We start from the raw sequence: 25,780 nt of genomic DNA on the forward strand, positions 1-25,780 counted from the left end.
ATTTCGGCAATGATATCGATGTCATCGGCGTACGCCAGCAGTTGTACACTCTTTCGGAAGGTTGTACCTTCTCTATGCAAATCAGTAGCAGATCTGTAGCAGTCATCTGGTATCGAACGGCGCTGATAGGTCCTTCCCGATCCTGGCAGAGTTTTTGGTATTGCTCAACGTCAGTTTACACAGCCGTATTAGTTTACGGGGATACCAAATTCAGACTTAGCGGGTTAAAGCAACTCTGTTTTGTGTTGCCAAGAGCAGTTTTGAAATCGACGAAGAAGTGGTGTATGTCGATCCTCTTTTCATGGATCTTTTCCAAGATTTGGCGCATGGTGAATATAATGATAAGGTCCAATCAGTTTCTTGATGGTGGGCTTTAATCTTTTACTCAGTACACTCGATAGAACCTTATATGCGATTTTGACGAGGCTTGTGCCGCGGTACTTGGCGTAGATTTTGGGGTCTCCCATTTTGACGATTAGGCAAGCACTTAAATTTCAATCGTCGGGCATGCTTTAGACCGACCATATTCTACAAAGAAGCTAATGCATGCTCCTAATCAGTTGATCGCCGCCGTATTTGAGTGGCTCGGTCGGCAATCGCCGTTTTGTTGTTCTTCAAACGGGTAATTGTAACTATAACTTCTTCTTGATCGGGCAACGGAACGTCTGCTCCATCATCATCGATTGGGGGGATCTGGTTCACCATCTTCTGGTGTTATGCTTTTACTGCCATTCAGCAGGCTGGCAAAGTGTTCCCTCCATAATTTCAGTACTTCAGTTTATTATAAAATTCTACTGTCAATTTCACTAGTATGTACCTTCATTGATTCAGTGCCGCCATCTTAAAATACATTTATTCACAAATTTCAAACATTTTCATTTTCATAATCTAACATTATTTGTCCTTCTACTAACACTTTATTATTTTCTGAACTCAAAGAAAATTAGCTTTTCTTAAAAGACGAAAGCGGATACCAAGAGAAACGCAGGTAACACATTTTTCTTTGGGTCGTATTCTCTTTGAAAAGCACCGCAGTGAAAATTGCTTTCTAAAGGAAAATGGCATTCACTAACTGGCCTACAGATGATTATAAAAAGCCAACCCCGTAAGAAAAATTTTGAATGAATTTCATTTTACTTTAATCATCAGAAAATATCCATCTCTATGTGCCTGTATTACATCTAAAGTACCAAGGTATACAAAGCAAAGAGTTATTAGGTTAGCCCGAATATTTGCTCATTTTGTATTTTACGAAATCAACCAAGAAACAACTAATCCGAAGCTTGACAACAATTTAAAGCACATATCACAGTTACTGATACCAAAACAATCGCGTCATAACTAAAAATTAAATATTTGCTAGCTGCCGTCTTAAGCCTTAATCCGTTTTTTTGTAAAGTTTTATAGGAAATTGCAATGAAAGCTTTTCTTACTGGTGAAGTTAAACCAGTAAATAACTTCCTTTCCATACCTTTGCATAAATCACCACAAAATTACATAGGTTCAATAAGCAATCACTAAGCTCTGTTGCAGAATCTTCGCAAATCACAAACACGGCATGCCCAACGCACCGATTGAGAGAAAAAAACCTTTAGAAAATGACTGCTCGTGTCACCAATGCGGTGGTGGCGGTGGCTCAATTACTACTGTGTGCTTTTTCAATTTATTTCTTTTTCGTTAGTGGGCTTGTGAAGCTTTGCGAAAAGTGTGAAATTATTTTCCAATTTGTTTCATTATAGATATTGACTTGTTTTGCCAGAAGAATGTTACAAAATTCACGTGTAAACATCATATACGATCATTTTATAGCCTTTTCGCACAGAAGTTTATTGATCAATTAACCAGCCTTTGCTCGCATAAACCGCTCATTTAGATCGATTTACCATAAAACAAAAATCTTACTGTCTCATTCTTAATTGAATTCAAATCGAGTTGAAACTGGAATACAACTTTGCGGGTTGTTGTCCCCGCTGTAAATATTGATAAAATAGCTGCTAAATTTTAATAATTAGAAAAAATACAAATGCAATAAAACAAAAACGATTTAGGATATCAATTCTTTATTCCTCTCAAAGTATATTCGATGCCATTTTGTGTGGAATTCGATTTCTTTTGCATGGCCACCACGGTCGCGCTTGCAGAAGTCCAGACGCTGAACCCAATGTTCGACGGGTTTCAAGCATAAACCGGCCGATACTATTACAATTTCAAGTTCGATATTCGTACGAAGTCGTCAATCGTCGCTGCTTGTTGGCATAGACCATAGACTTGACGTAGCCCCACAGGAAATAATCTTCTTCTTCTTAATTGGCGTAGACACCGCTTACGCGATTAAAGCCGAGTTAACAGCAGCACGCCAGTCGTTTCTTCTTTTCGCTACGTGGCGCCAATTGGATATTCCATATCAGGAAATAATCTATTGGCGTAAAATCGCATGACCGAGGCGGCCATTTGACTGGGCCATTTCGTGTGATAACCCGTTCACCAAACTTGGTTTTCAATAAATCGATTCTCGATACTACGGACACTTTTTTATCTCACTGACACGGGAACATTTTGTACTGTGCCTGTGTATTCAAAATTTTCCACTAGACGCTCAATTGTTGATCTTACAGGACGATTATGATGACCATAAATTGGATGTAGCGCTCTTAAAGTTGAGGCCTCTGACTCCGAATTTCGGTAGTAAATTTTAATAATTTCGACTCGTTGTTAGATCGTATATCTTTCCTTGATGAAATGGCAAACTTTACTGAAGAGAAAGTCCTTTTGACAGCGGGAAAAATATGGCGTCGTCTGCTCTCCCTATCGGTCTACTTTTGTATCGTCCCCATTACATAGGTTACTTTTTATATTTCGCGATTAGAGACCAAAACTAAATTTGAATTATCGAAAGTCGCTTTTTTAAAACTAGTTGGTTAAAAAATTTTAATTTTTTAATCGTACATACGTACTCATATTTTGTAGTCTTAAGAAAATATGAACTATTGCAACACTTCACTAATAATATTCTATAATTTATTTTTTCTTTTCAGGTATGTATGTGGTACTTTTGTTTTATAAAAGGTGGAATCTTCGAGAAAAAATCGGGTAAATTATAAATTAATGAATGAATCTCTCTATACCATGCCATAGAGAGTCTTACTATGCTAGTAATATGAGAATGCGTTCCTTAAAGCACTCATTTCGATAAACAAGTATTATGACCATTAGTCTAACGAATGTGTTTTCAATCTTTCAATAGAAACAGCTAAACTCCTGAAGTATATTGCTATTACGTGGGAAATAAATTTCGCTGTCGCCAAAGGCAGAAATATTCTCGTAAGATGTGAGAATAAAACAATCCGAAATTGTAAATATTGAAAATATAAAATTGAAAAATGTGAAATAATTATATTTAATGTGATAATTTATCCGAAGATGAGTATGAGGTTGTGGCCAGCAATTAATTTTCACTTATGTATGCTTTACCGTTTAGTCGCTATCGAGATCATGGATAATATGAAACGAAACCTTATGATTCGAGAGAGCGCCTCCAAAATCGGTATTTTCTATAACCATTGACAATGTTATCGTTGTGGAAAGACATAAGTTTTCAGATTTTTATTTAAACATCTTAAACTTGAATTATTTAGGTTTTTTTATAATTCGAGAACAAAAACAAATTTTAATCATCGAAAACAGCTTTATAGTTTTCAAAAAATTCTCCATTAAAAAAACAAGTCATTCGGTTCTAAGTCATGACTATCCGGTGGATGGCTCATCAAAGTGATTGTTTGATTGTTCAAAAATGCAATTGTCAATGTTTGAGAGCTTGCATTATCATGGTGAAGCGAGTTTTGCATTATTCTAGTGGTAGGGCAACCAATTTCTTGAGACTGCTTCGTGCGCGAACAACTTTTGTTGGAATCGTTAAAGCTTACCGATGCAGTCAACTGCTCTTTTACTTTCGGGCATATGCGCTTTAATCCTCGTTTCACCATCTGTAACGATTTTTAACACTTCTCTCGACTAATCGTCACCAGCCTTTTGTGAGAGATCGACAATTTCTGTAGACTCCAACGTGAAGAAATATTGTTTACAGTCAAAAGACAATCTAACAATATTACTTTGCGCACAGCATCAATAGTTCACGGAACAATAACTGATTTTGGACTACCTTTCCGAAATTTGTCTTAGAGTGAGCTACGAGTTCACCATACCATCTATAAACACTGGTCCTTGATGGAATTTCATCGCCAAAAATTGAAATAAGTTGATGGATACACCGTTGCTGAGTTAAACCGCAACGAAAGTTGTAAAAAATAATTCGCGATTTATAGTCATTTTTTGGTCGAGATGAATATTTTAAGTTACTGTAAACAACACAAATAGCGGTCGTATGTCAAAACGTTTTGAGTATGTATATCATCAAAAATGTCAAACTTTGCAATAATGTTGTCAGTTACCAGATTGCAACGCTATTGTTGGCAAATCCATAAATATAAAAGGTAACCTACCTATATCATTATCATTATTGTTCAATTAGCAGTCTATTTGGGTATGTTATTGGGTTCGATTCGTGATTCTCTCACTTTCAAGCTATCTCTGTTTTAGGAAAAAGATGGATATTGTAAAAACAGTTATAATTTAGTAATGACGGTGAAGATTAAATTTTCATGATCTTTCTTCTAAGTCTGGTTTTGTTTTTCATGCCATACTTTGTTTATCGGATATGGAGTTCTACACACCACGGGATTTTGTGATTCAATATGTTTTTCAATTTATCTTTACTTTTAAGTTTTCGTTTCGGATATCACATGAATCACAAAATTTTTTGATTTTCTCTGCCGAAAGCTTTTTAATACAACATTTTGGATATTTTGATAATTTGGATCAAACTAACAACCAGTTTTAACGTTAAAGCATTATTAAATCTCCAGTTACCCAAGGCACCGTTAATTAGCAAATAAGTATCACAAACATATGCCGAGGTATTTTGAAAATGTATTTAATTGCAGAGTTGCTTAAGCGCTATTTACAATTCAATTATTTCACTAAAGAACTGATCCGAAATCAACCAAAACTGCAGCGAGTATTTGTAATTAATCACTTTTATCGCGGTTGGATATAACAGCATGAGATACGTTAATTGAAATATTTATCTTTGGTGAAAGGAAACGCATAGTTTGTTAGAAATATACATAGTATATAACAGAAAAACGCTTATACATGTAAATATTTTTAAAAGAGATACCAGTATTTTCAGCGTTATATTTTTAAGATGCAGCCGTTGCAAAACAAAAATAGCATATCTCAGGCATACATATATCATAACAAAAATTGATGGATTTTTATAGATGCTAACGAATTGTTTACCGACGGTTAATATAGACAAATATAATTAGAACTTTAGTCATTGCATACAACTTTATTAAGCATAAGTTGTAGCAAAAATGTATATTTTCAAGGATTGTCCAATAAGTATACTATATGCTACCAAAAATAGGAAAATTTTGGTAAAATCTCGTCGTCTTCACAGCAAGTTCCATTGTATCGACTATTCCTTGGTCTCCAGTGTGTACCACTGAATTCATGCATCATCACGAAATCATGTAGAAAATTTTTCGTATTGGAACATAGCTATGAAAATATTTCAAGCTATTTTTTAATACTCTCGAGATGACAACTATATGAGTTTTAGTGTTTATATTAGGTTTCAAATATCTCCCTTCCGCCTTTTTACTCTTTATTCAATGCTTTATAAAAAGTGTTACAGTGGTCGGATTTAGTTCAAATATGCGCCGTTTCTTTCGTTAATCTGTTTCCATCTAGACGGCAACTTCAGAATACCCCCCTCCTTATTTGCGAAGAACTGGGACAGCCACTTTTCACAAGCCTCTTTTGAGTTCAACTTTACACCAACAAGGGCGTTCTCCATGGACAGGAACATGTGGTAATCACTTGGCGCTATGTCCGGGCTATGTGATGGATGCGATAAAACCTCCCATCCGAGCTCCCGTAACTTCTGATGAGCCATCAGCGAAGTGTGTGGTCTGGCGTTGTCCTGGTGGAACACTACACCCTTCCTGTTGGCCAATTCTGGACGCTTCTGGTCGATCGCCTGCTTCAAGCGGTCCAGTTGATCGCAGTAGATGGTAGAATTAAGCGTCTGGCCATATGGGAGCAGCTCATAGTGGATGATTCCCTTCCAATCCCACCAAACACACAGCAAAACCTTCCTGGCCGTCAATCCCAGCTTGACCACTGTTTGGGACGATTCACCGGCCTTCGACCACGACCATTTTCGCTTGATATTGTCGTATGTGATCCATTTTTCGTCGCCAGTCACCATCCGCTTCAAAAATGGGTCGAGTTCGTTCCGTTTTAGCAGCATATCGCAGGCGTTGATTTGGTCCAGAAGTTTTTTTTGCGTCAAATCATGCGGCACCCAAACATCAAGCTTTTTTGTGTATCCAGCCTTCTGCAGTAGTTTAAATACGTTTCGTGACTAACTTCCATCTTTTGGGCGATCTCACGAGATGCCACATGCCGATCTAACACGATATTTTCCATGATTTGATCGGTATTCGTCGTCACAGGTCTTCCGCCGGGTGGCTTCTCCATTGTGTCGTTTTCACTCGCTCCGAATCGTCGAAACCATTCGTCGGCAGTTCGAAGTGATAGAGTACCATCCCCCCAAACAACATTAATCTCACGGAACGTTTCTCCAGCGGATTTGCCTTTAACGAAGGCAAACTTTAAAATAGCGCGAATTTCGGCGTTGGTAAACTCCATGTTTACACGTTTATGACTGTTGGACGCAATATCCAAAGTAATCATGCATAGCCTCGTTTTGTAGGTTATGTCAAGACCTTTCAAACGATGTCTAGTAGGTATATACGAGCTCTGTAACGCTTTATACAAAGCCGCGAAATTCAAAAACAAAAAAAAAGGCGGAAGGGGGATATTTGACAACCTAATATTTGCTTAACTGGAAATTGAGTCAGATGATAGTATAATGAATCATTCCTAGCGGTATCTGTTATTTACCTCAGCATAAACCGATAAGAAAGTCAACACTTTCAAAGTACCAACAATTTCCTCATACAAAATTTTTTATCTCACAAACCAATTGGTTTTACAACCACTGTAAAAGTTATCGAGCCTTTTAAAAATAATTTTGAGCTACATTCCTCATGTATTCAATTCTAATAACGTCATCGCATAGAAACGATACGATTTAATCTGCATGTATTATGTAGAACCATAGATTTCATAGCAATAAGTGAATGTAGGCTATAGGCTAGCCTATTTCTTGGGTAATTGAAGTACTAATCCTTAGAAAACAAGAAAAAACGTTAACTTCGGTTGCACCGAAGCTAATATACCCTTCACAGGCGCATTTCTTTTAGTAACTATGTGTTCAGTTTGTATGGAAGCTATATTCTATAGTAATCCGATCTGATCAATTTCTTCGGAGATTACATTGTTGCCTTAGAAAATAATCTGTACCAAATTTGGTGAAGATACATTGTCAAATGTGAAAGTTTTCCATACAAGAACTTGATTCCGATCGTTCAGTTTATATGGCAGCTATATGTTATAGTGGTCCGATATCGACCGTTCCGACAAATGAGTAGCTTCTTGAAGAGAAAATGACGTTTGCAAAATTTCAAAACGATATCTTAAAAACTGAGGGACTAGTTCGTATATATACAGACAGACAGACAGACGGACATGGTTAAATCGACTCAGCATCAACATACTGATAATTTATATATGTATATACTTTATAGGGTCTCCGACGCTTCTTTCTGCGTGTTAGAAACATCGTGACAAGCAGTTTCTTTCGGACCTGTTGGTTTTTGGTGAGTTTCCGCGTAGCCAGGGCCAATGCGCAAAGGACCATAAATCTTCCGCAGAACCTTTCTCTCGATACGATAACTCGTAACGTCGACTCATATCAGATATTGTCATCGTCCATGCCTCTGCACCATATAGTCAGCTTAACCCGAGGTCATTACTTTCATATTATTCAAAAAAATTTAACATTTTATTGTTTTTCAAAGCTCTATCCGTGAAATGTATTTGAATGAACTCCAGTATTTGTAGCTCGTATTTCCATGAATTCGAGTTTTAGATTTTTCTGAACCGAAATCATATTTTATGATCTTCGTTTTTTTTCGTTAGCACGTGTGGGTAAATAACGCATATTTCACCAAATCCATTAACCTGCTAAGCGATGATGTTTACAAAGTTCCAATTTTCAACTGCATCCCATCATTTTAAGCTACTCAATTCACACACACGCACACAAAAACACACAGACTAAGTGAGAAGATTGCGGCAATAAAACAACTTTTAATTACTAAATAAACTCGGTGCATCAATTGCGGCAAGCGTGTGTATGCCTGCTATTTGTGAAGCCACTCAGTTAACATATTATGCACTGATACTTACCCGACAACACACATACACACACAAGCATACATATGTACAAACGCACTTTGGTAATGCATACGCCCAATGTAAACAAGACTAATTGCTGGAAAATTCAAAATAATATAATAGCAAATGATGTTTTCGCATAATAATAATGTAGCATGCACTCACACACGCACACACATGCACATGCTGCCTTGTGGTACGCTGAAAAAGCATAAATACCCATTTAAATGCGTGCGAATTTGTTTGCACGTGTGCGAGGAATTCAATCCGCACGCAATGCGTTGGCAAATTCTCATTGTCTGTATGTGTGTATGCATGTGTAATGTACATATGTGTGTGTAAATGCCTACTATATGCTAATTTAAGAAATGTGAAATGGCCACAACAAATGAATTACCTTTCCGGCCGTAAGTTGCTCCGCAATGACAAACACACGTGTGTATTTATATGTGTTTGTATATGCATTTGAACTCATATGTGTGTGTGTGTATGTGTGCCGTGGCCGTGCAGTGTTTAAAAATCTAATAATTTGCGAAATAATACAATAATAACGGACACAACACAGAGACCGGCACACGCATACAATTTGACACCTGCCTTACATATGCATACATGAAACAACAATAACAACAACGGCGGCAATTAAAACGGCACATGTCGACGAATAAATTAATTTACTCTACAAAATTCAGGCAACAGCAAAATGTATGTGGAGTAACATTAAAATAAAGCCGAATAAAGACAACATACATACATACTTTGCATACACATACATACATATGTTTGTATGAGTGTACTTTTATATGTGTCCCCAAATGCATAGGTATGTATATGTACATAAATGTGTGACGTTGTAGGCGGATGTGAAGGCGGATGCCGGCAAATGGTCATTTTTGAACCCACATGCTGGGCTTTAGACTATATTTTCCCAAACTCACAAACACAAACACATCCACACCCGCATACACGTACATACATACATGTGCTTATTGGCATTGTCCACACATTGCATTTGTTAAGCGATATTTTTAACAAACTGTCCAAAGTGCTAACGATTTATAAAGATCATTGATTTGTTGTTGTTGTGCATGTCTCATAGCTTGTTGGTTGGAAATCCATCACGATTTGCTGTATTTTTGCTCGCTTCCATTTTTATATCTTGCAGCTGTAGTCATTGATTGACATATCATAGTACAAATGTACATGTATGTGTAAGTACAATACTGCACTTGTAAAATATTTGAGATATTTCAGATACATGGTGGTTAGATGGTTTTACGGGTTTCAAAAAATCGATTTTTTTATTGTCTTATTAAATTCTACAACACCTCTAGAATATTTTGCTAAATTTTCAAGTTGATCCGAGTAATAGTTTGGAGATACAGTCTTGAGAACTTGTGCGCTCGAGGCTAGCTACGCTAAGTACGCAGGTAATTTTTAAACTGTCGTAAAAAAAAGGCTATTAATATTTTTACTATTCATTTTTTTATTAGTTATTTGTTAATTTTAGAAGAGTACAGAAAAAAATTAAAAACTAAAAAAAGTAAAAAATTTCAAAAGTTATGAGCTGACGAAGTGAGGGGTCTCTAAAAATTTCCACGTGACCATACCTATGATTTCAACCCTCCTAGTTATCTGAAGCCAAAAAAAAAAGGTTATTAATCTAGAATAATGTCGCAATGGCCGGAAAGAAAAATAAACACTTCATATTGATTCATTTGCTTGTATAGCTGCTAACATTCACCCTAAGTGGTTGATTGATGAAAAGGCTATGTATTAATTAATTATTAATTAATTAGCTATGTAATAATTAACTGCATGCTTTGTCGGATAGTCGATTTGTCAACATCAATATTCAAATCATTTTTAATTTGTTTTGAACAAATAAATATATTTTTCTAAACAACCTGAATTATATTTGTTTTGCCAGATAATGTTATAATGGGCTTTCTGCCAAACGCAATTTTTTGCGAAGTAATCTATTTATATAAGAATTATACCCTGAACAGGGTACTTTAAGTTTTCCACGAAGTATATAGCATTCAAAAGGAAACGTCGGAGATCCTATAAAATGTATACATACATATATGTATAAATGATCAGCCTGACGAACTGTGGTTTTAGCTGGATCCATTTATCTGTCTTTATACACACATGGTCAAAATAATAAGTACATGCGCCCGTGTAACATTCAATGACTAATAAATTTTTTTCTTTTATTCACGTTTAAAGTGAAATAATATCATATTTCATTCATATTGATAATAGTTTTTGAAATAGAAACTTAAATTTCTAGCAAATAATAAAAAGACTAAAAAAAGGGCTGGACAAAATAAAAGTACATCAGGAATCTGTGAATGAAAAAATGTATTAGTTTGAGTTTTCTGTCTCCTATTTGATTTTTATTTACTTCTTTCATCAGTATCTAGTATATCTGCCATTATTTTCAATTCCTTTTGAGATTCGTTTTGGCATACTGGAGATAAGTTTGTGGCACGTATCAATTGTAATCTCATACCAGGTTTTTTCAACGAAATTCTCTGATTTGATCCTTATTTTGGAACGATTGCTACCCAATCTGTTGCTTTAGTTTCCTCCCAAAGGTTTTCAATTAGATTCAAGTCGGGAGATTGACATAGTCATATAAGAGAACTCACACCATTGTCCTGGGACCAACCTTTTACCAACGTCGAAGTATGATTAGGATCGTTATCCTGCTTCTTCTGACCATCCGGGCAGGTAAATTAGCTCGATATAGTATTCGTCGGGTCATTCGGGAAGATATTATGCTACCAATATCGGCTAATATTATCCTTGAAGATACCAATGGGTCCTTTTTATTAGAGTGACGATACGGTTGTCCTATGTCTTTTTTGGTCAATCGCGAGTTTCAACATTATTTTTCATCCTTAGGGTATTCTGCACGAAATACAATGAACGGCCTAATATTTTAGCGATATTCCTAAAACTTTGGCCCTCTTTTATGAGGATGAAGACGATGTCCTTTTCCTCCGCCCTGCAATGCTTTTTTCTACCCATATATAAATTTTTTTAGTTTTTAATGAGTCTTAAACATGGAGCTATACAACCTAAAGAGCAAACCATTAAAATAAATCACTCGATTTGATGAAAATCTGAAAATAATTAACAGTATACTTATTATTTTGACTTTACTTAGAAAACGAACATCAACAATCAATTGCCACGCCCACTACAAAGAGTTGATACAGCATTTTCTTTTTACTATAAAAAGTACTACCATGTCGAATTTAATAAAATCCACCCATAGTAGCATTCATTTGCTTCACCAACCATTCAAAATTCAATCATGTCTGCAGCCTAAAGGAATGTACTTATTATTTTGACCATATGTGTATATGCAATATTTTAATTAGTCCTTCAGTTTTTGAGAAATCGATCTGAAATTATGCAAACGTTCTTTTCTCTCCAAGAAGCTGCTTTTTCACAAACATAAGTCCTTGTAAAGGAAGTTTGTACATGTGAAGGGTATTATAGTCTCGGTGTAGCCGAAGTTTCTTGGAAAGGAAGTATTCTAGTCTAGATATGTACGTTAACTAAGACAAAAAAGAATTTAAATACATTTTTACTCTTCATTGTTATATAATTTTTATTGACATTTAAAGAATATAAATAAAAAAATTACAGAAATCGTCGAATTACATACCGGAGCAGTGGCGGCTATAAAAACAACGGTGCTTCCTGGTTGACATGATTTTAACATTTGCCGTGATCTACAAGGTCTGTCGCAAAAAGAAACAGGACTGTAAAAAAAAAAACAAAAAATTAATATTTTTCAAAAGTTATATTTTTTTATACAAAGTAATTTCCTTGTGCTTCGATACAGCGCTTAGCCCAGTCAATTAGCATTTCAAATGAGTGTTTAAGGTCATTTTTCGGAATGCTCTTGAGAATATCGGTCGTCACCTTTTGGATAGCTGAAGTGTCCTGAAAACAGTGTCCTTTCATGGGCAAATGAAGTTTTTCAAATAGGTAAAAATCACAGGGTGGCAGATCAGGTGAGTAGGGTCAGTAATTAATGGTTAATATGGAGTTTTTGTCAAAAAATCAGTGACAAGCGTCGACCGATGACGGCGCATTATCGTGCAACAGTCGCCAAGACCCTGCCTCACAGTATTGTGGTCGAGCACGACGAATGCGTGACAAAAGACGCTTCATAACACCAAGGTAAAACACAGCATTAATCGTTTGGCCAGGTGGGACGAACTCTCGGTGTACAATACCCTCGGAATCGTAAAAACAAATTAGCATTGTCTTTATTTTTGACTTCTGAAGACGACCGACTTCTGATCGTCACAGAGATCTTCACGACCTTCTTGGAATCGCTTAAACCACTCATGCACATTACTACGGGATAGGCACTAATCACCATAAACTTTTTTCATCATTTGAAATGTTTCAGTAAACGTTTTCCTAAGTTTAAAACAAAATTTAGTATTTGCTCTTTGCATTTTACGACCGATGACCAAAATCTGCTGTCACTTTTTGATTAATAACATCGATTGTAGTTATCGAATTGTCTTAAAATTTTTACGAAATGTCAACAAGAGATCAAACTTTTTATTTCATATACCCACCAATAGATGGCGCCACCAGAAACAATTATATTTAAAAAGTTCTGTTTCTTTTGCGACAGATCTTGTAAAAACATTGAACAAATTGTTCCGTAGTAAAGATCTCGATATCAGATCGGGCCTTGTAAAATAAAAAAATATCGCTAAATGGCGTGGACTTTGAAAAAAATTTTATCCCCTTTAAACCTTTTCGAATTTTTTAAAAATGCTTTCAATTAAAAATCAAAACAAAACAAAATCCTAAACAAGCTTGATAGATAAATTTATAACAAAGACTTTTATCAATTTTCTAATTGCCACCACACTAAAGCGGCTATAAATAATCTGAATTTTGAAAAATCTTTTTAAAAATTAATTTTTGAATAGCTTAACTAGCGAATTATGAAAAAGTTTCGATTTCTTCAAATTTCCATACTAGAATGCCCCCTTAAGTAGAAGCCTTTTCGAAGGTCTTCATGGAGATTGGCTACAGGATCTCAGAAATCCAAAATATTTCAATTTGGTGATTCAGATTATTAAAGTACTATATATTCAAAAATGTACAACATTTTCATTTATTTTTAAAATAAAATATGTAGATATTCAAAAAATAATAATAATAATACCCCCTTAATACTCTCATGTGAACGCATACATTTTACCACTTTTTAGGAACATTTTTTTTATGCGACAACAAAATCTAATCATTTTAATTTTTTAATCTATTTTTATTTGTATTTTGAAATGTAAAAAAATTCTTTTTTTTCGTTTTTTGCATTTTTAATATATATATTTTTTTTTAATCATCGAAAATCTTGTTTTTTTTGTTAAAAATCGTTTAAAAAAATGAAAATATTTTCGAAAATAAACAATTCTGGTAGGGACGATAACTTTAAACTTTTTCAGTTTCAGAAAATGATGATTCGAGAAAAATGCGTTTAGAAACGTAGCAGCTGCAGACTTGTCATGGCGCGTGGTAGACAGTCGCCTACGACACGTCGGCGACTATGAGCTGTAACTTATCAAATACTATGAATTTCGGTCTGAATTTTTCACAGCATGTTTTCAATAGGTTTTACTGTCAAAAAAAAATCGATTTTTCGAAGTGATTACATGAGAATACCCCCTTAATGCAACATACAGGAACTTTTTAATTTTTTAAAAATCACTACTTATTTCTTTACATAATGATAAATGTCCCTAGAGTCATTCTAGCGTTTATTTCCCAGAAGTATACATCTAATTTATGCTTGTGCTTATTTCATGCCTTACATTATAACTAAAAGTGTGTCAGAATGGCAACAGTATTTCTGCATCTGTGAAAAAAGATGCTTCTGAGTCACCACTTAAAGCTCTTGGAATAGTTTTTAAATAGCAATTCTCGCTAAAGTTAGCATATGTAGAGAAATAGTTCAGCAAAAGTTGCATATAAACGGTAAAACGGACATGCAGTACATGCGCATAAATGTTCATACGTAAAAACATACATTTGCATTTAAATATGTACAATATGCAAATTCAGAAACGCTTGCATATATACGATAAAGTTATAAATTATTTATTGCCAATACAATATTTTTCCTATTCATATTGTAATCTTCTACATCCACTTCAAACAATAATTACAAGCAGCACAGCTTTGCTTTGCGGGCAAACTACTCACGCGTGTATACATGCAGACGATGCACACACACACTAACATACATCCCAACTCCGCGCGTTGTTGAGCAGAAGTAAAACATGCTTTTGACATTTCGTCCTTTCACATTTTCTGCCGAATTGGCAGCAGTGCATTCACTTCGATTACTGTAACTCCGCGACTACAGCAACAACAATCAACAGCCAACAACAAGAGCGCCGCGTCAACGACAAAGCTAAGCGATCGACCAACAAATCAGCGCGACCACGACCACGATTAAGTGCCGCAAGCGCTTTTTAGCCAACGCAACTGCAATTAAACAGCAGACAGTAGCAACTACTCGCCAACTGTTGGTCTCCAACCCGCCCCCACCCGCCTTCCGCAATGCCATTTGCAAAGCGATTCGTCGCTGTAAAAAAGAAACGTGTGGTGAACCGCGCCAAATGGCAGAGGACCGAGCGCTTAGGTTGGCGCTAGCTGGCTGGTTGGTTGGCTGACTGAGGGTCCGGTCAGGTCGAATGGTTTGCGTTTGTTTGGAGTTCGCAGAAAAATTAAATCACTTGTGGATAAACAGAGTAGTGTTTATCTTTATGACCACCACACACACACGTATATACATATGTTTGTAAGCGCATGTTACAGTTACTTGGCTTTTGCAGCAGCTTTTTTGTAGCAGTGTTTGTTTATTTGCAGTTACAAAGCAGCAGACCGCATGAATTAAAATTTTTTATACTTTTTTTTTTATATAATTCTGCATTTGCTTAGTTTTTAGTGCGCTTTTGCTCTGAATTATCGAATGTTACCACACTTACTGTGTTGCCACACTTACCAACTACCTTCGCGCTAACTGTTTAAATTGAGCATTCTCAAGTATTTAAAAAATTTGTGTTGTTGCTGATTATTAAAACAAAATAACTGTAACTTCGGTTGAACGCAAACACGAAAGATTCCGTACATAAAATTGATTTTGGTATGTCCGCTTGTATGCAGCTATATACTATATAGACTCGATCTGAACAATTTGCTCGGAGATTGCACCGTTGCTTGGGACAATAACCCATCCCAAATTTCTTGAAGATATCTCATTAAATGAAAGAGTTTTCCGTACAATCACTTGATTCTGATCGTTCAGTTTGTATGGCAGCTATATGGTATAGTGGTGAGATATATGGTATCTTCGGGTAGAAAAATGGATGTGAGCAAATTTCAAGATTCTCAAAAACGAAGGGACTATATGCACTCAGACATACAGCTCAGCTCGTCATTTATATATGCATTTTATAGGGCCGCCGACATGTCCTTCTGGCTGTTATGAACTTCATTTACCCTGTTTAAGGTATACAAATTGTATTGGAGCACTCGCTGTCTGAGATCGCACTTCGGAGCTCAGCTTTCTTGTGGTGAAGCTTTCTGTGTAATGAAGACGAATTGAACTGCTTACGAGCCTGAAAAGATCGTACATATTAGGTCTATAACTATATTAGTTTCTCGTTAATTTTACGTTTATTTAAGAAAACCAGTTAATGAATATTAAGGGGTCTGGGGTGAGGTTCCCCAATCGTCGGTCGTGCTTTTGTCCTACCATATAGGGTTTGTCCGGAAAGTAATAGGACTGAGTCAATTTAAAAAAAAGTTCAAAACTTTGCGCACACAATTCACATTGTCGGTGTTTGTCAAACTTCTTCCCGGCCATCCAAAGAGGCCTGGGACCACTTCTTGCCAAAGCAACATCTGGGTAAGCCTGCTTGATCATACAAACGTCTCTGTCGCAGATTTACCAAGATTCACATAGAATATAATCGCGTACTGCTGCTCTAACGAACGCTGCATTTTCGGCTTGCACCACTTACAGAAACGAAGTCGCGTGAAGATGTTTGTCTTGACTATCCAGGTGCTCGGAGACAACTGACCTGCCGCTCGTTCGTTAGCTAGGAAGGCCTTCTACCGAATCCAGTAGGTGTGCGCACGCTCTGAAGTATAGTCGCAGCGGAAGAATATCAGTCCTATTACTCTTCGGGCAAACCCTGTATTCTACAAAGAAGCTGATGCATGCTCCTTATTTCTTAGCCACCGTATTTGAATAGCTTGGGGAATCGGGTTCACCATCTCCTGTTGTTATGCTTTTACTGCCATTCAGCAGGTCTCTAGCCCTCCATAATTTCAGTATGCTCTAGGCATCAGTCACTAGATCACCTCGGGGGGTTCTACAAGACTGTGCTCCCGTCTTGAAACCTTCTGTCAGTCGCCGCATCTTTTCATAGAATTTTCGAGCACTATCCCTATCGTCTACCTTGTCAAGCTCTTCATACTCACGCATTTCGGCCTCTCTCTTTTCTTGTCTGCAAATTCTTCTCGCTCCCCTCTTCAATTCTCGGTATCTATCCCACGTGCGGGTGTTTTGGTCGATCGCAACAAGATAGTGGTCCGAGTGGATATTAGGACTTCCGAGCATACGCACATCTAAAAACTCGAGACGTGTCTTCCGTCTATCACAACATGATCGATCTTTTTGATTCTGAGACAGTCAGGTAGCGTGATGAATTTTCTTATGCTGGAAGGACTACATATAATATTTCGGGCCCCGGCGAAGCCGATCAGCCTCGGGACCGTACAGTAGATAATATACTAATTTTCGTTACTTTAGTGAACTATATGCTGAATATATCGGTTAGTGCTGGAGTTATCTTATTAAAAATGCGTATATATATTTTCTCGAGCATTCTTTAATTTAATTAAAGTAAATGGAGTCTGTGCCTTCTTCGTCAATCAATTAATATTGTGATTTTCGCTATTCCAGTGTATTATAATCGGTTCAGAATAGAATTGAATTGAACTTACAAGCAACGTTTTAGTTATAAAGCTTTGGTTACATTAATTTTTCACGATTTTTACAAATTATACAAACTATGTATATAAAGTTCAGCATCCTACCTCGCCACTTCGCAAAAAAAAAAAAACAATAGTGTCATTGTTTGTATATTTCAATACAAAATATTTTAATCTTATTGTCCTAATCATTAAAGTAAAGTTTTTCCTTTTCGCAATTCATTAAAAAATTCAAAGAAATCTTTCAAGTTTCTTAACGAGACTAAAAGTAGCATTTTGCCTGACTTTTAAACGAGTATTAACTTGAATCGTTATGGGATGTCGTTCCAACTTTTCTCTAAAATAAAAGAAATTGAAACTAATTTGCATCTTTAGCGCAACAAATATTGTATGAAATTTACAAGACAAATGTGGACAAGACGGAAGTCGTTCATACCAGTGTCTTATGCTGTAATTGCACTAAAATAATAACTCATAAGTATTTCGTCAAATCGACGTGCAATCAAGCGTTGTATTGTCAATAGCACCCGAAACCCACTAACGTTCCAGTCCACTACCACTACCAGCGCGCTTAAGTTGATGTTGCTACTGGCTTTCGATTGTGGAACCGTTAATAAACCACTTTCGGCCAGCTGATTGCCGCTGTCACTAATGCCACTGATCCTCGCAACGGCGCACACTTGGCAGCACATCTAACGCGATGTACCACTAAAGGCTGCCAGACTGGCTTAGAGTGGGGTGCAAGTAGCGCCGCCGCAATCTGGATTTAATCTTGCCAGCTGTGAATTTGTTTCAAGTTGCTCTACAACTGATTCATGTTTGCTGTTGGCACCTGACAGCAAGTACGCGGTGTTGCTGTAAACTCTTCGCTTGCGGCATGCAACACCGAAACATTAAATAACAACAACAATAATGAAAAAATCTCGTTTTTTAAATGAAATTGCGGTCTCGGAGCGCCTTGTGTTTTCTGTAACCAGTGTAAGTTGCTGTTGTTGTTGGTAGTTCAACACCGTTAAACTGCCGGCCTTATCGCCAATCATCAATAGCCTTGCGGTTGCAGTGAAAGTTGCTGCTCGATATTTTTTACATGCGTAGGTAACTATGAGCAAGCAGTTGCGAGCAAAATAATAGCAGTTCCCTAAATGGCATGCCATCTGGCACTGTAATCATGTCATACAATATTTTTTTATCGATGGCTCTTAGGACATTCTGTATTCTTTTCTGAATACCTTAAAATTTAGCAGTAGTTATGAAGGAGACAAAAAATTCGGACTCGGCATTCTAAAAGAACGTTTGTAGTACGAGTACACACACCCTCTGTAGTATATAGTACATACAATTTGTGACCTAATTAAAGCAGTTTATCTTTTACATTTTCGATCAATGAAATTATGTGCTCGTCCGATATTTTCCATCAGCAAGAATAACCTCCTGAGAGTGAAAACTATGCGGAATTTTATCTGAATATTCTACTGCACTGTTTAGTATTGCTCACAACTGTAGAAATATGCCCTGACGTACTTTTATTTAAGCTTCTTCTTTTACTTTAAATATGTACTTTATTTTATTTTATCAAACCCATATACATATGTACATACACTAGGCATCAAATGAAAGTATAAATTTCACAGACGTTATTTCAATGCAGTTTTATTAAAATAAACAATTAATAATTCATACATTAATATTACATTTACATAGGTATCTAATTAACAAATTATAAAATTTTTCAATTTTTCCCTGTTAAACGGTCAAATGAAAGTATAAATTTAAATGAATAGACGCTTCGTCTCTAACGGCTGCTTTGTTAAAAAATGCTATTCCAATGCTTTTTTTTGTTATTTTGGAATCAAAAATTAACCACAAATGCTAAATGAGTTGGGACTCGTTATCTTATTGGAAGAGAAATGACCCTGAGTTCACTTTTTCCGCATTTATTTTCAAATTTTCGCTAAGAATGTCAATATATGAAGCCACCGTCATTCGTTCATCGATTTTAAATACAGTACCTACACCAAATTTTCAGAAATAGACCCAAACCATGAGAGAACATCCTCCATGCTTCACTGATGATTGTATGCACTGTGGTTTTAAGCGCTCAGCGTGTATAGAAAGACTTTGGACCTCCACCGTATTGAGTCTTGTATATCTTCCTTCTCCATCTTCTATCAATATTTTTTTAGACCCCTCTTCCCATTCTCTTAAACTTAATTTTTTTTGTATTTTTTACTAAGAACAAAAAAAAATTCACCATACAGAAATTCCCTTAATAAATACAAATGTATTAAATCTGTAGTAAAATTCAGTTTTACCTTGAAAGAAATGAACTTAACTGAAATTATACTTTCATTTGACGCGCACTCATAGGCTCACCAGCGAAGACTAATCACTCTCGATGGAGTAAATATTTTTTGCGTCTAAATAATAAGTACAAATATTACTCCAACTGTTTACTTACATAACGGTGCATCTACATAAAATGTTTTATGAATTTATTCTTAAGCGAAAATGTAGGAAGTAAATGAATAAATCTGAGGTTGCCAATATATATTACATTTATACTTTCATTTGATGCCTAGTGTATGTACTAGATATCATATTCACAAACTACAAAAGTGCTTGTATATCAATATTGATCGTTTAATCTAATTAGGAAATCATTTAATACCAAATTGCGTTCAATTGGCAACTAATCGTGACTCTTTCCCAATTTATTTTTCAAAGGAAGTTTGGTGAATTTTATTGTATTTATAGTAGTGCATTTATCCAGTTCAAAGAGTAAGGATAAAAACACTTTGAAGATAATTTGAACGGGTGAAATATGTACAATAGATTCCACATACATTCAATTAAGTATCATTATTTTCGATAAAAAATACACCTGCGGCCACGCACAACTTACCACTTTAATTTCTTAAATTTTTTTTTGAATTTAGTAAGCATAAATACAAAATATTAATTACCTAGATATAATTTAAATCTTTAATTTGTCTCGTTTAATGAATAAAACACAAAAGAGAGAGTCGGGAGAGTTTCCTGGCCAATCCATCTGCTGAATTCCCAGGTCTGCGAACATTTTCATCGCCTGTACTCAAATTATAGAAGTTCTTTAAATTATTTGTTAGCTATTGGTTAGGGATTATTAGTTTGTTATAACCAAAAAACTTACTGATTTTGCTTGGTGGCATGGAGCGGAGGTATCCGGGAAGACAGCATGAGAAGAGTGCCAATGTTGCTCTTCTATAAAAGGCACAATTGTATCCGCTATGACCTTTTTCTATCGCTCTGCGTTCATTATACCGTCAATAAATAATAAAGGGCCCACGTGTGTAAAAAGAGAAGCATCCTCAAATCATCTAGCTTTCAGGATACTTCACTGTCCTTATTACGCACTTTTCCTTAAATCTCTCTTCCGTAAAACGTCGCACATACGGCAGATCGTCAGCACAGATCAAGTTAAATTTGCTTTTATTCGACAATATTCGCCATTCCTCTACAATCCAATTTATGTGCAGCCGTGCTCAATCCAGCCACTTAGCTCTCATTGCCTGCGTCAAAAGGGGCTTTTATGCTGGTCTTCTACCGCAAAGTCCAAATTCTTGATGCATTATATAAGGTTTTAAAAATATTACTTGGATATGAAGCATAATATTCCCAAAACTATTTACAGTTGAACTTCCATAACCCGAAGTTCTCCACAACTCGAACTCTTGAATTTGCAATCGCGTTTAGAAGTCGCGCCATGAGCTCTTTCACGGACAGTTCGAAACTCACAGTAAGGTCAAAGCTAGTCAAGAACTGCATGCCCTCTCTAGCCGTATCATCAAGCTACTTCCATATTAAACTTGCCTAACCGTGGCGGAATCATCGGAAACTGTAAAGCCGATATGCTCACTAGAAAAGGCACCCTTACCCAAAAATTTTATTTTTATTAGGCATTCCCCTGTCTTCGTAAACTCATGCGCTGGATCTAAATATGGGCCCTGCACTAGCTCTGTAAGTGTTACGAAAGTCCTCTTACCCAGAGTGGAATTTAAAAGATCTATGGAACTACTAATTCTTAGAAAGGTTCGCAAGGCCGCAATGATAGGTGTCCTGAATGGACACTATCCCATTGACACTCACACGTTAAGGGTAAAGATTTAGGAGGACGCAGTTTGTCAAAGTTGCCAAGAGGAAGATGAGGAGGAAACTTCTAGACAATTTCTCCTTCACTGCCCAGCTTCTGCCAGTCTAAGGATGAAACATCTCGGTTGTCACACATTTTACGAACCCTGTGGATTGGCTGGATTATACATTAGGCGGCTTAATAAATTTGTAGTTATACGGCGGCCTTTTTATCCGTATTTAGAAATTCGTGCAACTAGCAAACGTCTCAAGCTGTCCAACTGGAATTATTCGTGACCTCACGAAAATAACTTATTTACCTAACCTAACCGAACTTATAGTATGTCTCGACATCTTAAATACTTTTTAAATAAAGCGTTATAAATTGGAACCATTCAAACAGCGTAACCAGATTATATGTAAAATCTAAACAGCTTTTTTCAAATTTGCTGTCGTTATTGCTTGGCGACAAATGAATCCGTTCACAACTTTTCGCATGTTCTGTATGTCTTCGTCTAATGCCTTACCAGTTTTTGAGTTGACCAAAAATATGTTTTTAGCTCAAAAACATCAAAACTTTTAAGAAAAATTCTACTTAGAAAAAAAATGCCATTTTATTTTTTCTTCGACCAGTCATTAAATTTTAATTCATTAGATTAATACTTAAAAATATTGTCCTTACGTTCTGGTGAGATTTTTTTTTTCCATCACGGAGGTGGCCGGCAGTGAATGACCGACCTGTTTTTAGCGCCGTGGGGGATAATGCGTAACTCTAAAAATATTAAACTTTTTTCATATTACGAGTATATATCAGCTACTACATATACATTTGTGTGGCTGAATTCATATGTTGTTCATTTATGACTCATAACATTTGTAGACGCGGTCACTATGAAACATTTGAGCTGTCAAAAAGTTTCCACAGAATAAACGGGGAATCTTGATATGGTCACCTGGTTTGAATATCAAGGAAACGTATATAAAATGTTGCAACTGTTCTGAATCACCTCCATCTACCACAATGTCCATAAATTGTTTGCCTCTGTGATTGGCATCATCTGATAAATAGCCTCAACGTATACATATGTTTGTATGTACATAAAATAAATTGTCACATTACCTAATTAACAAGTATTTAAATTTTCTTTAAAACTGATTAAAAAAAAAACAAAAAATTTTAAGCAAAAACACTTCACTAATCAAAGCAACAAATAATAAAAATAAAAAAAATTTCGGGCTCAACCGGGATTTGAACCCGGGACCTCTCGCACCCAAAGCGAGAATCATACCCCTAGACCATTGAGCCGCATGTCTATATTGTGCCTAATATTAATTTTGTCACCCTGCAATTATTGTTTTCCATCATTTTAGTCACCCTGTGTTCTTTTTGATTAACAAAATTTCTATGCATGACCATTAACATGGTACAGATAAACATAAATGCATACATAGGATTATATAGTATAAATACTATTATTGTAGGCACAAAATAGTAAGACTTTAATTTAAATTTTTGATCGAAAACCCATTCGACAAAATATTTTTTTTCTAGATTGGTATGACAGTCAGTGACATCTGCACCAAATGTCACATCAAAATAATCATTAGTGTTTAGTATACGCTTGTCTTTCTGAAACACATAAAGCGCATTCGGCGATTTTTACGATGAGTCAACAAAAAATAAATTATTCAACAAAGAACTCCTTAAATATTAAATTTTGTGTGCGGAATTACAAAAAAAATATCTGGTACCGAAGCGTTCTAAAAAAAAAGTTTTCTAATACGAATTTGGAAAAAGCATTTGGTAAAAATAATTGTTTATCGCGAGCAAGTGTTTTGGTTTATCGAGCAAGTGTTTTGGAGTGGTACAAATTATTCAAAGAGGCTCAAGAACGCGTTGACGACGAACCACGTCCAAGACGGCCATCAACTGATGATCAACAAGTCAATAAAATTAAGGAATTGGTGCTTGAAAATCCACGATTAACAGTCAGAGATCATACTGGCATCGTTGGAATATGTGAAGGATCAGTGAAAACCATTTTGAAAGATCATTTGGGATAAGAAAAATGAAAGCACGATTGGTTCCAATTTTTTTTCGAAAAATTGTGTTGAGTTAACGTCTGTAAAACAATGCCAAAAAGTACTTACCTAATGTGATGCTTGGCCAGTCGAGAAGAAGATGTGCTTTATCCAGTACTTCTTATATTATTTAAAATAAATATAAAATGTTAAACATTTTGAAACAATGTGCAAGTTATTAGAAATATAATAAATAAAACCAAAAAGTAATTGGGCTCAACCGGGATTTGAACCCGGGACCTCTCGCACCCAAAGCGAGAATCATACCCCTAGACCATTGAGCCGCATGCAAGATAGTCTGCCAAATTACAGTTTTATGCCGTAAATTGCCGAATTTACGTAGTAGAGTGCAATGATATTTTAAACGAAAGTAAATTCGGGTTTTAATTACATTTTTGAAATAAAAGTAAAAATAAATTTTTTTTTTACATTTATAAGAAGCTTTATTGAAGTATATATTTTATCTGCATAGATCATTCAAAAGCTTTCCTTGATGTAGTTTCATCAAACTACAAAGCCTTTATATTGCATACTTTTAGGCGTTAGTATAAGAAAAGCAAGTTGATAAAGCAGTGCCTTGGCAATGCGACAAGAACGTTTATAGTGATTCCACATTTAATGTAAGAAAGAATGACGTTAGTAAATAGTAATTAATAATGGTTTTGTGTACTTTAATTTGTAATGAAATACCAACAGTCGTATTTTCGAAAAAAAAAATAGATGGTGCTAGTCAACAGTGGTTTTGTTGCCTTAGATATAAGAGCGGGTTTGGAAACATTTATATTCACAATTGATGGCACTATAATGCTTTCGTAATATTTGCTCTCGTTTATTGTTAAATCTTTTATTTCATTTTACATTACAAAAACCAGAAAACATGTAAGTAAAACAACAGATATATACAGTATGTCTGGAAAGTGTTTTGACTTGTACTGTATTTCACTGGAACCAAGATTTTACCTTTTGAAACGCAGAAGGTGTTCAATTCCAGAAATCATACTACTTAAATGTTTTAATTTTTTTGATTTAGCCATCGTTTAGTGGAAAAAATGTGCTGCGGTCGGTTGTGTGTTGTGTGAATCTCCAAACCGGAACGGACCCGGATTTTTTATCCGATCAAGGACTGTCAACTCGGCAGAATTCTGCCGCTACAAAAACAACAACAACAAAAAAACCACCACCCGCGAATTTCAACCAGAGCCGTTGCTACTGATCTCCATAATGAGTGTGGTGTCACTGTGTCCCATGAAACTGTAAGACAACTTCTTAACCGGAATGAGGTTGCATCACGAGTTGCAAGGAAGTTGCCACTGCTATCCGTTAAGAATATAGAAAACCGATTATCGTTTGCTACGTTGTATTTGGAAAAGCTAGTTATCTTTTGGGATGATGTAATATTCTGTGACGATACCAAAGAGATACTTTACTATAATGAAGGACCAACAGGGTATGGAGAAAACCGTTAAAAGCGTTGAAAAATCAAAATATTATTCCTACTGTTAAGTTTGGTAAACTATCGATCAGGATGTTGGGCTGCATTTCAAGTAAAGGTATTGGAGTTTTGGCCTTCATTGAGGATACCATCGATGCTGGACAATAATTACGTATTTTAAAAACTTACCGAAACAAACCGAACTTACCGGTGAAGATGTGGTGCTTTATAATTGTGGGAATGTTATGGAAACACCAGCTCAGAGTCCAGACATGAACTCCATCGAAAATTTGTGGATGCATTTAAAAAAAAAAGTATCTCAACTGAGTCCAGAGAATCGAGCCGAACTGAAAACCGTAATATCGGAAGAGTAGCGCAAAATACCCAATAACTACGACGTAGAGAAACTTCTTCACTCTATGAAAACCCTCTTGACATACTGTATATATTGTAATATCAGTTTAGTTTTGGAAACTTACCATGCATTAAAGTAAACGGAGAGAAAAATGTCGAAATCTAAATTAATCGCCTTTTATGAGTTCTTCCTTTATAAATTTCTACTTAATAATATCAGGATCAGCAGTAATCTGTTATAAACCAATGGAACAATCCAATCGACCTTGACACATTTCTTTCATAACTTTTAGAGCTCTCTCTGTTTCTCGCCGTAAT

General features: G+C 35.8%; 1 protein-coding gene and 2 non-coding genes across 3 annotated transcripts in view; 1 reads left to right on the forward strand and 2 right to left on the reverse strand.

Annotated features, from left to right (window-relative positions):
* Window positions 1-25,780, forward strand: part of LOC126751317 (uncharacterized) — a 224,040-nt gene that overhangs the window by 104,918 nt on the left and 93,342 nt on the right. The window lies entirely within an intron of this gene.
* Window positions 22,829-22,900, reverse strand: Trnap-ugg (transfer RNA proline (anticodon UGG)). The gene has a single exon. It is a non-coding gene; the product is annotated as a tRNA-Pro (tRNA).
* Window positions 23,889-23,960, reverse strand: Trnap-ugg (transfer RNA proline (anticodon UGG)). Its single transcript has one exon. It is a non-coding gene; the product is annotated as a tRNA-Pro (tRNA).

The sequence above is a fragment of the Bactrocera neohumeralis genome, chromosome 2 (genome assembly GCF_024586455.1).
Source record: "Bactrocera neohumeralis isolate Rockhampton chromosome 2, APGP_CSIRO_Bneo_wtdbg2-racon-allhic-juicebox.fasta_v2, whole genome shotgun sequence".
NCBI lineage: Eukaryota > Metazoa > Arthropoda > Insecta > Diptera > Tephritidae > Bactrocera > Bactrocera neohumeralis.